The sequence below is a fragment of the Cynara cardunculus genome (assembly GCF_001531365.2).
Source record: "Cynara cardunculus var. scolymus isolate 2C chromosome LG 1, CcrdV1, whole genome shotgun sequence".
In the NCBI taxonomy this organism is placed as follows: Eukaryota; Viridiplantae; Streptophyta; class Magnoliopsida; order Asterales; family Asteraceae; genus Cynara; species Cynara cardunculus.
The window spans coordinates 49,148,461-49,160,505 of record NC_037528.1 but is presented as its reverse complement, the minus strand read 5'-3'; the positions used below and the strand labels follow the sequence as shown (position 1 = coordinate 49,160,505).

The window sequence follows — 12,045 nt, the reverse complement described above, 5'->3', positions numbered from 1 at the left end:
CAAACAAGAAAGTTCATTGGTTTTTATTGTACTTTTCCCTTAATTGTAATTAATGTAAATACATGAAATAACAACTTATTTTCATAAAATTTCTTATTATAACATTCTATTTTTGTTTTTTTATTATAGCAATGTACTTTTAAATTATTTTTTATTAAGACATTGTACTTTAAAAAATATACCCATAATAACAATGGATAACCTGCTACCTTTTAAACCGGTTAGCCCTTTGACTTTTTTGCTTGTATGGCTTTAATGAGGTGATGTGGATGACACATCATTTTGATAACTTAACTAAAATTAAAATAAAAACCTATTTAAATTATTATTAGAGATTTTTATTTTTCAGTGCTATGATCTAAAAAACATTTAATTTTTTTTTATTTTTTCTTATTAAGTTGCATTCAAATTAAATATTCTTATAGTAAAATATTTATTAAATAAATATGAAACATTATTTTCGAGATATATTTTGTTTGTAAAAAATGTAACTTTTCTTATTTTATATTGTTCAAATAAATACATATCCTTTAAAGTTCTCTTTAAAATATTAATGAAATAAATTGTTATCCACAATTTTTTAATATTATTATATTAATAAATAATTCAAAAAAAATCTATTTAATTTAATATATTTATACATCAAGTAAAAAGTTTTTGAACAAATATAATATATTTTTTAAAAGATAATATTTTTTGGTAAAAAAAGAACAATTCTTTTTTTTTTTTTCAAAAAACACATATTTTTTTAAAAATATTAGCGAGATAAGTTGTGTTCTACTAGTTTTATTGATATTGGTATATTAATGAATAATTTAGAATTTTTTTTAATTCATTTAATACATTTATTAAATAACATGTAAAATATCTAAAAGTTAAAATTAAAATTACAGTGTTTAATAAGAACTAGTAGATGCTATGATAAAATAATTTTAAAAGTACAATGATGTAGTAAGAAAGTCACATCACTATAGTACATCTGGACAGCCTATGTGGACAATGAGGTAGCATGTAAACCTAGTATAATGGGTAAATTTAAATCAAAAGGTTACCCAATGCTATAATGGGTAAATTTTTCAAAGTACAATGTCCTAATAAAAAATAGTTTGAAAGTATATTTGTTGTAATAAGAAAAACTGAAAGTACAATGCTATAAAAAAAATTAAGAAAGTAGATTGCTATTTTGTGCATTTTGCCCTTATTTATTATTATAATACGTATTGATAAATTATAATTATTGTTATTAAAAATTTAATTATAAATAATATATGTTATTTTAATATGGGATTCACATATTTGATTTTTTTTTTTTTTGATGTTTTTTAAGCATCTAGATCTCGTCCATTTCTTCTTTGTACATTTTCATCCTAAACAAGCCTTACACCATACTCTCAAAATAACGGGGCTTAGAGAACGAAAAACATCTCGGAAGCCTATTACACTTTGAATAAAACAACCATATTAGATGTCGATGGATCCTTGTGTCATCAACGATAAATTCATCATTATTCATTCATCATGTACCTATGTCTCGTTTGCTTACTTTCACCTTTAGGTGTCGTTTGGTTTGCGGAATTTGATGGAATTGAAATGACAAATTCTTTTGATCAAATTCCAATTCTTTTGTTTGGTTCATTTCTTGAAATAGATGGAATCCTTCAAATTTTATTAAATTCCACAAATTAATGAATTCATAATTCCTTGTTATAATGGAACGAATTGAGTTTCATCACCACCCACCACGACCATGCTACTATTGTTCGTCATACCCCACCACACTACTACTGTCGTCGCCACCCACCCATCCTACCCCAACAGTAACCACAATGCCACTATTGTTGTCATCACAATCACCCACCCCCTAGTCACTCACTGCACATCCTTACTACGATCATACTAATACCGTTACTGTCACGCCCCTAACCTAACCTCTACCACCACACCAAGTATTGTCGCCGTTACAACTGCCACTCACCCCCACCCCACGCATGATAGGTGGATACATGATAAGCACAAATATATACATTTTTACGTCAAAATTACCTTGAGATTAATGTCATTTAGATGTTTAAAATATCTATTTTTATTTAAGTTGATATTTAATCCTATGAGACTATTTCAATTGGGAAAAAAAGAAGAATTAATTATTTGTTTTTGGTTCTTTGCAGTCCTGCACTTGCTGTCTCCAAACAGCCCAAAACAGTCCCCAAAAACAGCCCATAACAGGCCCAAAAACAACCCAAAAATAGCCCAAACAGCAGCCCAAGGCTGCTGCCCAAATCAGAAGTCGTGGGCTGCTGCCCAAATCAGAAGTCGAGAGAGAGATCGTGCAGTGAGAGAAGTCGGGAGAGAGAGAGACGTCAGCAGCAGCAGTAGCAACGTGGGCATCAAGATGGAATCGAGATTAAAGGGGGCTGTAATCGGAGGGAAATCGAGAAGGAAATCGAAAGGGGCTGTTATCGAGAGAGGCAGCAGAATCAAGAGAGAAGGGGGCTGTCATCGAGCAGCCGAGAAGGAAATCGAAAGGGGCTGTCATCGAGAGAGGCAGCAGAATCAAGAGAGAAGGGGGATGTCATCGAGCAGCCGAGAAGGAGAAGAAGAAGCTGTCGAGGACAGCAGGTTATCCAGGCGAGGGAGGCAGCAGACGGGAGGAAGAAACCGAGTGACAGCAAGGGGCTGTCAATTGGAAACAGCAGCAAGCAGTCGGAATCGAGAAGGAGACGCACGGGGGCTGTTCGATTGAAGCAGAAAAGAGAAATCGAGAGTGACAGCACCTGTGGATTGGGAGGAGAAACAAGATCAATTTCCAGATTTTAAGAGTGTTTTCTAGACGATTTCTAAAGGTTATTGTCAATTTCTCCATTTCAATCAACAGGTTAGTTTACATCGGTCTTGAAGAATGTGTAGTTAATTTCTTTAATTTCTAGCAATTGGGTAGCTAATTGAGTATGATTGGGAATGTGTTGAGACTGGATTTGGTTCATGATTAGTGGATTTCATTTATGCAATCCTTGTGTTTTTCTTGTTTTCTCCTTTTTCAAGTTTGATTATGTAAGTTGGATCCCTTGCTTAGTCTAATTTGGATTTGAATTGCTAGGGTGATTTATGAATCCGTAATTGTTTGTAAATCTCTCTCGGTAGCAAACGATACACGGTTGGCAAGTGTGTTAATTGTATGTATTGTAGGATGGCATAACCCAACTCACATAAATGGCGTCCGTTTATTGGTTGGTTTCRGTATTTGTATGAACTTAATGCAATTGACAATTGAATTCCAAGTCCGTGACTGGATTAAATTAGTTGATTAGAGGCTAATTATAGGGGCATCTTGTATTAGTCATGTTTTATGTCAAATAGAATGTCAATGCGTATTGGTATTCRATCCGATTTGAGATCCTTTGAGAATGGTTTGGTTGGGTCAGTGATACACAATTCACATGATTATTCAATCGATTCTCATTGCTAGATTATTTCGTATATCGTCTAAAAGTCTTTATTTAATTGGCAATTTTTTACTTATTTATAAATCTTCCAACCCCCCCCCCCCCCTTTTTTTTTATATATTGTTTTAATGTTAATGAATTTGCACGCGTTTACGTCTTGGACTTACGGTTAACACCGAGTCCCTGAGGAGACGACCCTACTTATCGCTATCACAAGTTGTGTTTTAGAGATAATAGGCTTATTTTCATAAATTTTATTATTTGCCGGACTCGACACCCGTCAATATATGAAGAATGGAAGAGCAAAACCTGCATTATGCTTATTTGGAAAGATGTCTTATAGGACAACAGTTTCATGGATCGAGATAATTTTACGTCGTATGCTAGAACAGGTGATACGAAGATGGCTAGGTGTATTCTCGATCAGGTTCCTTTGGCACTGATAAATGTGATAACTTGGACTGTTATGGTTGAAGGGTGTGCGAGCAACGGCCAGATGAAGGCTGCTAAGGAAATTTTTGAGGCTATGCCACCATGTAATTTCTGTACTTATTCATCAATGATTTAAAGTTTGGAATATGGTAAATTGGAACTAGTTGATTTCTGGGTATTGTCATAATCGTCTTTGTGAGGAAGCTTTAGATGCTTTTGCACAAATGCAAGCAGATGGATTCGAACCCGATGAGGTCTCGTTTGGAAGTGCTTTATCTGCTTGTGCTCAATTGGGTTCATTAGAAACAGGTAAAACTCTTCACCACATGATTATTGAAAGAAGAATCAAACTTAATCAGTTTATTCGGAATGGTTTAGTTGACATTTATGCAAAATCTGGTGATTTGACCAATGCAAGACTAATCTTTGAAGGCATGCTGCAAAGCAATGATGCCTGTTGCAATGCTATCTATTTCATGCTTTTCCATCCATGGCCATTGCAAGGAAGCTCTGGAGTTCTTTGATTGAATGGTGAAATCTAGTGTGAATCCGAATGGCAATCACTTTTCTCTCGGTTTTAACCGCTTGTGCACATTCAGGGTTTCTTCGGAAAGATGGGAGAAGGCTGAAAGAGTGTAAGGATTGTTACGTCTCGTAAACGAGTTTCAGAAACAGTTGGTCATAGTTCAGTCATCCTTGACGATACCTAAACGACTAACGCAAGAACCCTGAGGGGTAGCTCAATTGTTAAGGTCTTGTGTTTGGTTCCCAGTGGTCACCGACTCGAGTCCCCTTTAGAGTCGTTGAAGGTTTGTCTGACTGTTAACTTCAGACCACATGGAATCAATCGAGTTTCGCTCAAACAAAAACATAAAAATGGTGATTTTACTTCATAATTTGGTGTTCATATTATATTATTCAAAAAAGAAAAATTAACTGTTGCTATTAAACATGATATATAACTTGATGATTTTTAAAAACTTAATATTATATTCAAAATAATGATTTTATTTTAAATATGTAAGCATAATATAAAGCAATTTATTTTTGTAGACAAATTTATTTAAATATTTTATGATAATTATTTTAAATGTAATTAGACCCAATCAGCATACATTTCTTTACAACCCAAATTGCTATGGAAATGACCTAAGTTGCTTTCCATTGAATTAAGTGAAATTGGCAAGAAATTCAGTAAAGTAAATTACGTTTTTAGTCCTTGTGGTTTATTGAAAATTGCTATTTTCATCCTATTACTTCTGTAATAATGATTTTCGTCCCTATGATTTACAATTCATTGGTGTTTTCATTCTTATAATTTACAATTTATTGATGTTTTCGTCTCTGTGATTTACAATTGTTTCCCGTTTTTGTCCCTCATACTTACAGTTACAAGTAGGAGTAGACATAGGGGACGAAAATAACAATAATTTGCAAACTTGACGATGAAGATTTGGGTGATCTCATGGACGTCTGTATAGAAAGCAAGCACATATATGATTATCTTACATCTTCTCATGGCATACCCCAATATGTTGCCGATAGGTCTCGGGATGATCCCGTGTCGTGACACTTGTGCCGAAGCCACACGCTTCTTCAAAGAAAACGTAATTATCGAAAAGGTCGAAGCCTACTGAAAGTTACTTGAAGTTGATTGTACCAAATTGTCGCCCAGTCAAGTGAAGGGAGAAAGATCCAAAGCTGTGTTGTTTTTTGGTTGCAGACTCGCATCAACTTTGAGAAAGATGGGAAGRRAACGGATGTGGAAMGTCGTGAGTCAAGTATGGATCGAGATTCTAGTTTACGCTGCTACTCACTGCCGAGGGGTGCACCATGAGCAGCAGCTTCGGAAAGGGGGAGAGTTTTTGACTCATGTTTGGCTGTTGATGGCTCCATTGGGCATCAGAGAGCAGTTCTAGGTGCATCAAGGCCATGCTCGAGCTTGGTTCAATGTAACGTAGGTGACTAGTTTAGGCATCATCATTCTTTTGAACCGGTAATTTTGTCTCTTGAGACAAAGGTAAGGTTTGGATCGACTTAATGATCTCACACGTTCGACTTATTATAACTGATACAAATATAAACCAAAAACTACTAAAAGAACTTCAAAGTCAATTTCAGGGCTCGAAATGAAGAATTTTGAGCAAACCGCCTTAGGTTATTGTCACGAGGTCCGACCATCGTGAGATTTCCGTGCACATCTTACGAGCCCAATTGAGAGATGAAGATGATCACGAACTTGAAGAACCGACCAACTTTTCTTATTCATGAAAACAGTAAAGTACAAAATCTCTCAATCACCTTACACGACTCCCATTGAAGTGACAAAATGAACTTCAAATTCTAAACCCGTGTCACGTATTTATAGGTGACATTTACAAGTAAAGCCCATTGCCCTTAAGCCCAATTACATGAAGATTACAATATAATACAAAATAACTGACTTTATAAAACTTTCTAATACTTAGGACTGTTTTAGCCCTAACAAATGTTATGTCTGTTTTAAGTTTGGACGTCTTTTCGTTTCTTTTCCCCATTGATCCATGAAGGCAACCGCTAATTTCTGTATCCGCTTGGCATCATATGCATGATAAACTGCCAACGTCATTTAAATCTTATCTAACTATACAATCTGCATCATTTCACAGCAAAAAGTTCGATGTATTAAGCTACCATGCTTAACGAGTTCATGGTTTTCCAAATATATGAAACGATGCATAGCAAAACCATGTTTCCGTAAAATGCCATATGTAACAAGAGAAATAATCAACTATAGATGAACAAAATTGAACACCTGAAAAATAGATGTCATGTGGTTTGTCACACCAAGAACAAAGAAGGAAGCAACAGAAGAACTTTTATGCAATCATTCAACACAAAGCCATTGTTGGATGGTAAGAGTGGTGTGTGTGTGTGTGTATATATATATATATATATAGGGTCGGTTCATATTAAGACTAAATATCATGAGAAAGTAAGGATAGAAGGTTGTAGGAAGATTCGTATGTGAAACATTGAAAAGATCTAAAGAAAATGCATATGTGAATAGGAGTTGCAAGTTATTCGTATGGTTCATATATGCATCTTTAAATAGATTTTTCCAATGATTCACACATGAACCTTCTCTTAACCTTCCCTTCTCACCTTCTCAATATAATTAGCCTTTTTGTGATTCTAAAGCAAAATCACATGTGATATAAAACGTCCAGAAGGACCCACAACTAGTCTATGCTACCAAGGTCGCATGAAAAGTCATGTGTGCAATGGCTGGTCAACACGGTGTGTGTATTATATGTGACTTACTCTAGAATCACATGTGATTTGACCTTTCTGGTAGATGGATTACCCTCTCATTTGAACAAACAAGAAACTAAATATTTTACGAGAAGGCGAGAAGTTTCAATATCATATATGATTACACACATGATATACGAGTTTAATCATATATGATCAAATAAATGTTGCATTTACAACATATAGACATTAAACCATATATAATTAAACACGCTCAAAGAAAAGGTTAATCATATATGATATTGAAAGTTCTTTTTCCGAGACTTATAAGACTTCTTTTTCCGTGATAAAAGCTTAAAACCTCTTACCTTCCTCTTATTGGACAAGAGGTAAAACCATTAATATTCTAAAACAAAAAATAAAAAATTTGGAAACCTAAAAAACCAGAGGCCTATAACAAACTCAAGCTTTACGACTTGTACCTTGACAATGGAACATTTGAGAACTGAGAACATCTAATATGTACAAGTCTTAATAGCACAAAACTTAGTATTCTTGAATTAATAACAACACTTCTATTTTGATTTTAAATAAAATTAAAATATTATTTTTGATAAGTTAACAAAAACAAACATTCTTATTGATGATGCTTACACACTTCAACACCACCTCTTATCAATAAAAAATGAAATAAGACTTCAGACGTTAACATATCTTAAAAAAATATAAATGGCACCTTAATTTCTCCTGGTCTAATCTTGTTATTTTAATGTATGAACAAGGAAAATGTAAGTTCAGTTATCTTAAAATTGTCAGTATAGACCAACACCTCCTCCCAACCCACCACACCACACCACACCACTGACCACACCACACCACCACCACCACACCGGCCTCAGGAATTTCTGGGAACATGTCACTGAAAGAACATAGAAGAGAACTGGAAGAACAATAAGAATTCATACTATTTTCCTCTGTCTTTGACCAAGAATTTCTTGTTGGAAATTTAATTACTCATTTCTAAATATTTTGTAAAACTTTACCTTGAAATTGTAATGGAGTTTTCTTAGTAATTAGGATATGACATACACTTGCATAATAATCAGAGATCCCATCCTTTATATACACCTTCCTTAAAAGTGAAATTCTAAGGACTTGAAAGAATCTTTGGATAACCGTGGGCGTCTGGGCTAGCTTGTGCTCATCTCAACTAATCCCATGAGACTCTGAACTTAACAGAGCGACAAACCTCCAGTAGCCCTAACGCGAGCAAACTCAAGTCCTTACCGGTTAAGCTACCGCGTTAGTTGAAGAATCTTGTTGGGTGATGACTTCCAATGGTAAGTTTTGTCTCTTGTTCACAAATACTTCTTTACTAATACCATGTTGTTCATAAATCTATCCTCCATCGCTATCGAACATGCGGCTGAATGCCTTACCTTTTTAACTTCTTATCGGTCATAGGTTCAATCACGCTTGGAGACGAGAGAACGTTATTCCAGGTGGTACCAGAAGATGTTAAACAGATGTGGAATGAGCAGGCACTGCGGGGACTGATCCTCGCCAGCCTTAGTTTGCAGATCATCTTAAGTCTACTAGGAAATATTCGGAAAACCCATCCAAGAACCCTACTCAGAACCATTCTCTGGTTCATATACTTTTTGGCATATGCGGTTGTACCGATAGCCCTAAGTATTACTGCCCAAAGTGCCTTAGAAGTATGCAACAACGCCCCTCATTCCATTTCAAAACATCAGAAATCGAACACAAGAGAGCTCATGTCTTTCTGGGCATCGTTTCTCCTTCTTCACCTTGGTGGTCCAAACTCGATCACTGCCTACTCTTCGGAAGACAATGAGCTTTGGTTAAGACACTTGGTGTTTCTGGTGTTTCAATCAGGAGTTGCTCTCTATATCCTCTTGTTGTCCTGGCCAGGTTGCTCTCATCTTCCGCTGCTAAGCATATTCGTTTTTGCAGCCGGTTGCATCAAATGTTTTCAACGTGTTTGGGCTCTAAGGGTAGGAAACACTGAGCATCTCCGAGAGTCAATGCTTGGCCCTGCCGACCCAGGTCCTGATTATGTCAAATTCCTGGAGGAGTTCCAACTGAAAAAGTCACAGGGTTTCATTATGAAGATTGAGGGGGTCGCAGAACCCCCTCTTCCCATCGTTCATGCATCTCCTGAAAGCCCGTGTAAGGAAATTCTCGAAGCATACGATCTATTCCAAACATTCAAGCGGCTTTTTGTTGACCTCATACTCACATACGAAGATAGGGATAGGAGCAAAACCTATTTCCGCCATCTTGATTCTGCTCGTGAAGCTTTCTGCGTGGTTGAGATTGAAATCGGATTTGCATATGACCAGCTTTACACGAAAGCAACGGTGGTCTATACTTACACAGGCCTCATACTTCACGCAACTAGTGCTTTTCTCATTCTTCTGGTACTTCTGGGCTTCCTTTTCTACAGTGAAATGGGCAATTTCGGTGTCATTGACGTTGCCATTACTTACCTACTAATGGCAGCAGAAATCTTAAAGGAAATCTTCATGCTTATTACCATGCTCCGCTCGGATTGGACTGATATCTGGTTGAACCAGCAGAACCACACTCGTAACATCCTCATATTCCCATTCCTAAAGCAACCGAGTAAACAAAGGTGGTCCAATTCCACTGCTCAGTCAGACCTACTAAGTGTAGCCCTCGGGGAGAAGCCAGCTAGATTTTTGCCAGCTCAGAAATTATTTGGGGTAGATAAGTATCTAGAGACCCAACGATACCAGTCATATAGAAATGTTTCTGACAACCTAAAGGATATGATTTACACACATTTTTGTGATTTCATGGCTTGTAGCTATGATTCTAAAGCATTATGTATTCAGAATGGTAGTTTTTCTAGTTTTTCTCTCCAAAAGAATAAGTGTACCACTCTTCTGTGGAGCATCAATGAGGCGGAATTCTACCAAATTGTTCTTATCTGGCACATTGCTACTGCTCTTTGCTACTACTCGGAGGTTAACGATCCATTTGAAATCAACCGCATTGAAAGCAAGCACATATCTGAATATTTGGTGAATCTTCTCATTTCAAACCCTGAAATGCTGCCAATGGGTATTGGAATAATCAGGTATCGTGACACGTGTGCTGATGCCATGCGTTTCTTCAAAACAAAAGGTCCTATTACCGAAAAAGCAGAAGCATGCAGAAAGTTGCTTGAAGTTGATTGTAAGGAATTGTTGCCTAGTATTGTGAAGGGGGATCGATCCAAATCTGTACTGTTTGAGGGTTGCAGACTCGCATTAGATTTGAGGGAAATGGAAAGGGGACCGATGTGGAAGGTGGTGAGTCAAGTATGGATCGAGATCTTAGCTTATGCTGCTGCTAACTGCAGAGGGGTTCAGCATTCGCAGCAGCTTGGGAGAGGTGGTGAATTTCTAACTCATGTTTGGCTTCTGATGGCACATTTAGGCATGACAGAGCATTTCCAGGTATCTCAGGGCCATGCTAGAGCTAGGTTCAACGTGTCATAGACATAACTTTGATTTAGGCACTCACCCTCTTTGATTATTATTCTTAATTTTATAGATTAAGCTTTGTGTTTGCAAACTTGTACCCATTTGCAGCAAGGTTCATATTTGTAAAATAAAATGACCTTAAACCAAGTATGGGGATAAGTCGGGTGTCAATCGTCTATGAGGGAGTTACTGTGATACAAAAACTACATAACACTATTGAGTAACTCCTGCAAATTGTTAAATTGGTCCACTGAGTTGGCATTTATATGGCTGTAAGTAACTTCTCTGCATAACATTCATCTAGGCAAAAATAAAACTTCAGTGTTTCAGGGTCACAGAAACAGTTTCTTTGCAAAATTAAGGAAAATGCTTGTACAAAAGACTTTTCTCTTCAGCTCTCATGAACCACGAATAGTCTTGATGCACTGGGATCACACTTGAAATTCAGGGTTTAATTTTGGTGGTTTTCTCTGATAAGCCCGAAACATTTACAGGACATAAGCAAAAAAGCAAGTTTAACCACAAGGGTGGTGCCTGATTGGTTTGAGCTTGGCTCCAAAGGTCAAAAGTACCAGGAAGTCCCAGGTTCAAATCCAAGGAGGAATAAAAATCCCCTAGTGGCCACGGAGGTTCAAATGTGGTGACTCCGGGCTATCTGCAAAGCAGGTGGTCACCCTGGGATTAGTCAGCTCGCATAGAAGGTTGGATATCCAGGTTAATAAAAAAAAAGGACATTTTCAAACCAGATTGCTATTGAGATCCTTATCATCATTGACCTTTTTAAAGCAAAACATGTAACTTGGTTGTCAAAGAACACAAAAAATTTATAAGAAATGTATTAGCATGTGGTAGAAATTGCCAATAGGGGTGTAAAGAGTCGAGAGAAATTAAACAGGGAGGTACTCGAGTTTGCTCCATTAATCGAAGATATCTTGTTCCCAAACTTCATGTCTCTCCTTATCCACCAATCAACACCTTGCATATCATCACTTTAGTGAAGAGAGAGAATAAAAAGATGAATTAAATAGATGTGCATTAAGTAAAATAATGATGTTCCGGACATGGAGACGACATGGAGTTTGGGGATAGTGATTTGTAAGGCTGTAAACGAACCGAACGTTCAGCGAACCGTTCGGCAGGAAGTTCGTTTATGTTCGCTTATTTAATAAATGAATGAACATGAACAATTTTTTGTGTTCGTTTAGTTAAACGAACGAACATGAACAAGAGTCTCATTCGTTCATTTATGTTCATGAACGTTCGTTCATTTACCGTTCGTTTACGTTCGTTCATTTATCGTTCGTTTACGTTCGTTTATGTTCGTTTATGTTCGTTTATATATTAAATTTAATATACAATATTTTATTTATTTACTTTGAATTCAAGTAATATTTATTTATGTTCGTTTAGCCCGTTCGTTT

General features: G+C 36.3%; 1 long non-coding RNA gene and 1 pseudogene across 1 annotated transcript; one reads left to right on the top strand and one right to left on the bottom strand.

Moving 5' to 3' along the window:
• The first annotated feature begins 3,730 nt into the window (after positions 1-3,730).
• On the top strand, positions 3,731-5,712 carry LOC112507178 (annotated as a pseudogene).
• A 392-nt stretch (positions 5,713-6,104) lies between these two features.
• LOC112526613 lies at positions 6,105-11,604 on the bottom strand. The gene is made up of 2 exons (XR_003070616.1): positions 11,528-11,604; positions 6,105-6,507 (listed from the first exon to the last, which is right to left on the bottom strand). It is a non-coding gene; the product is annotated as an uncharacterized LOC112526613 (long non-coding RNA).
• Positions 11,605-12,045: the final 441 nt, after the last annotated feature.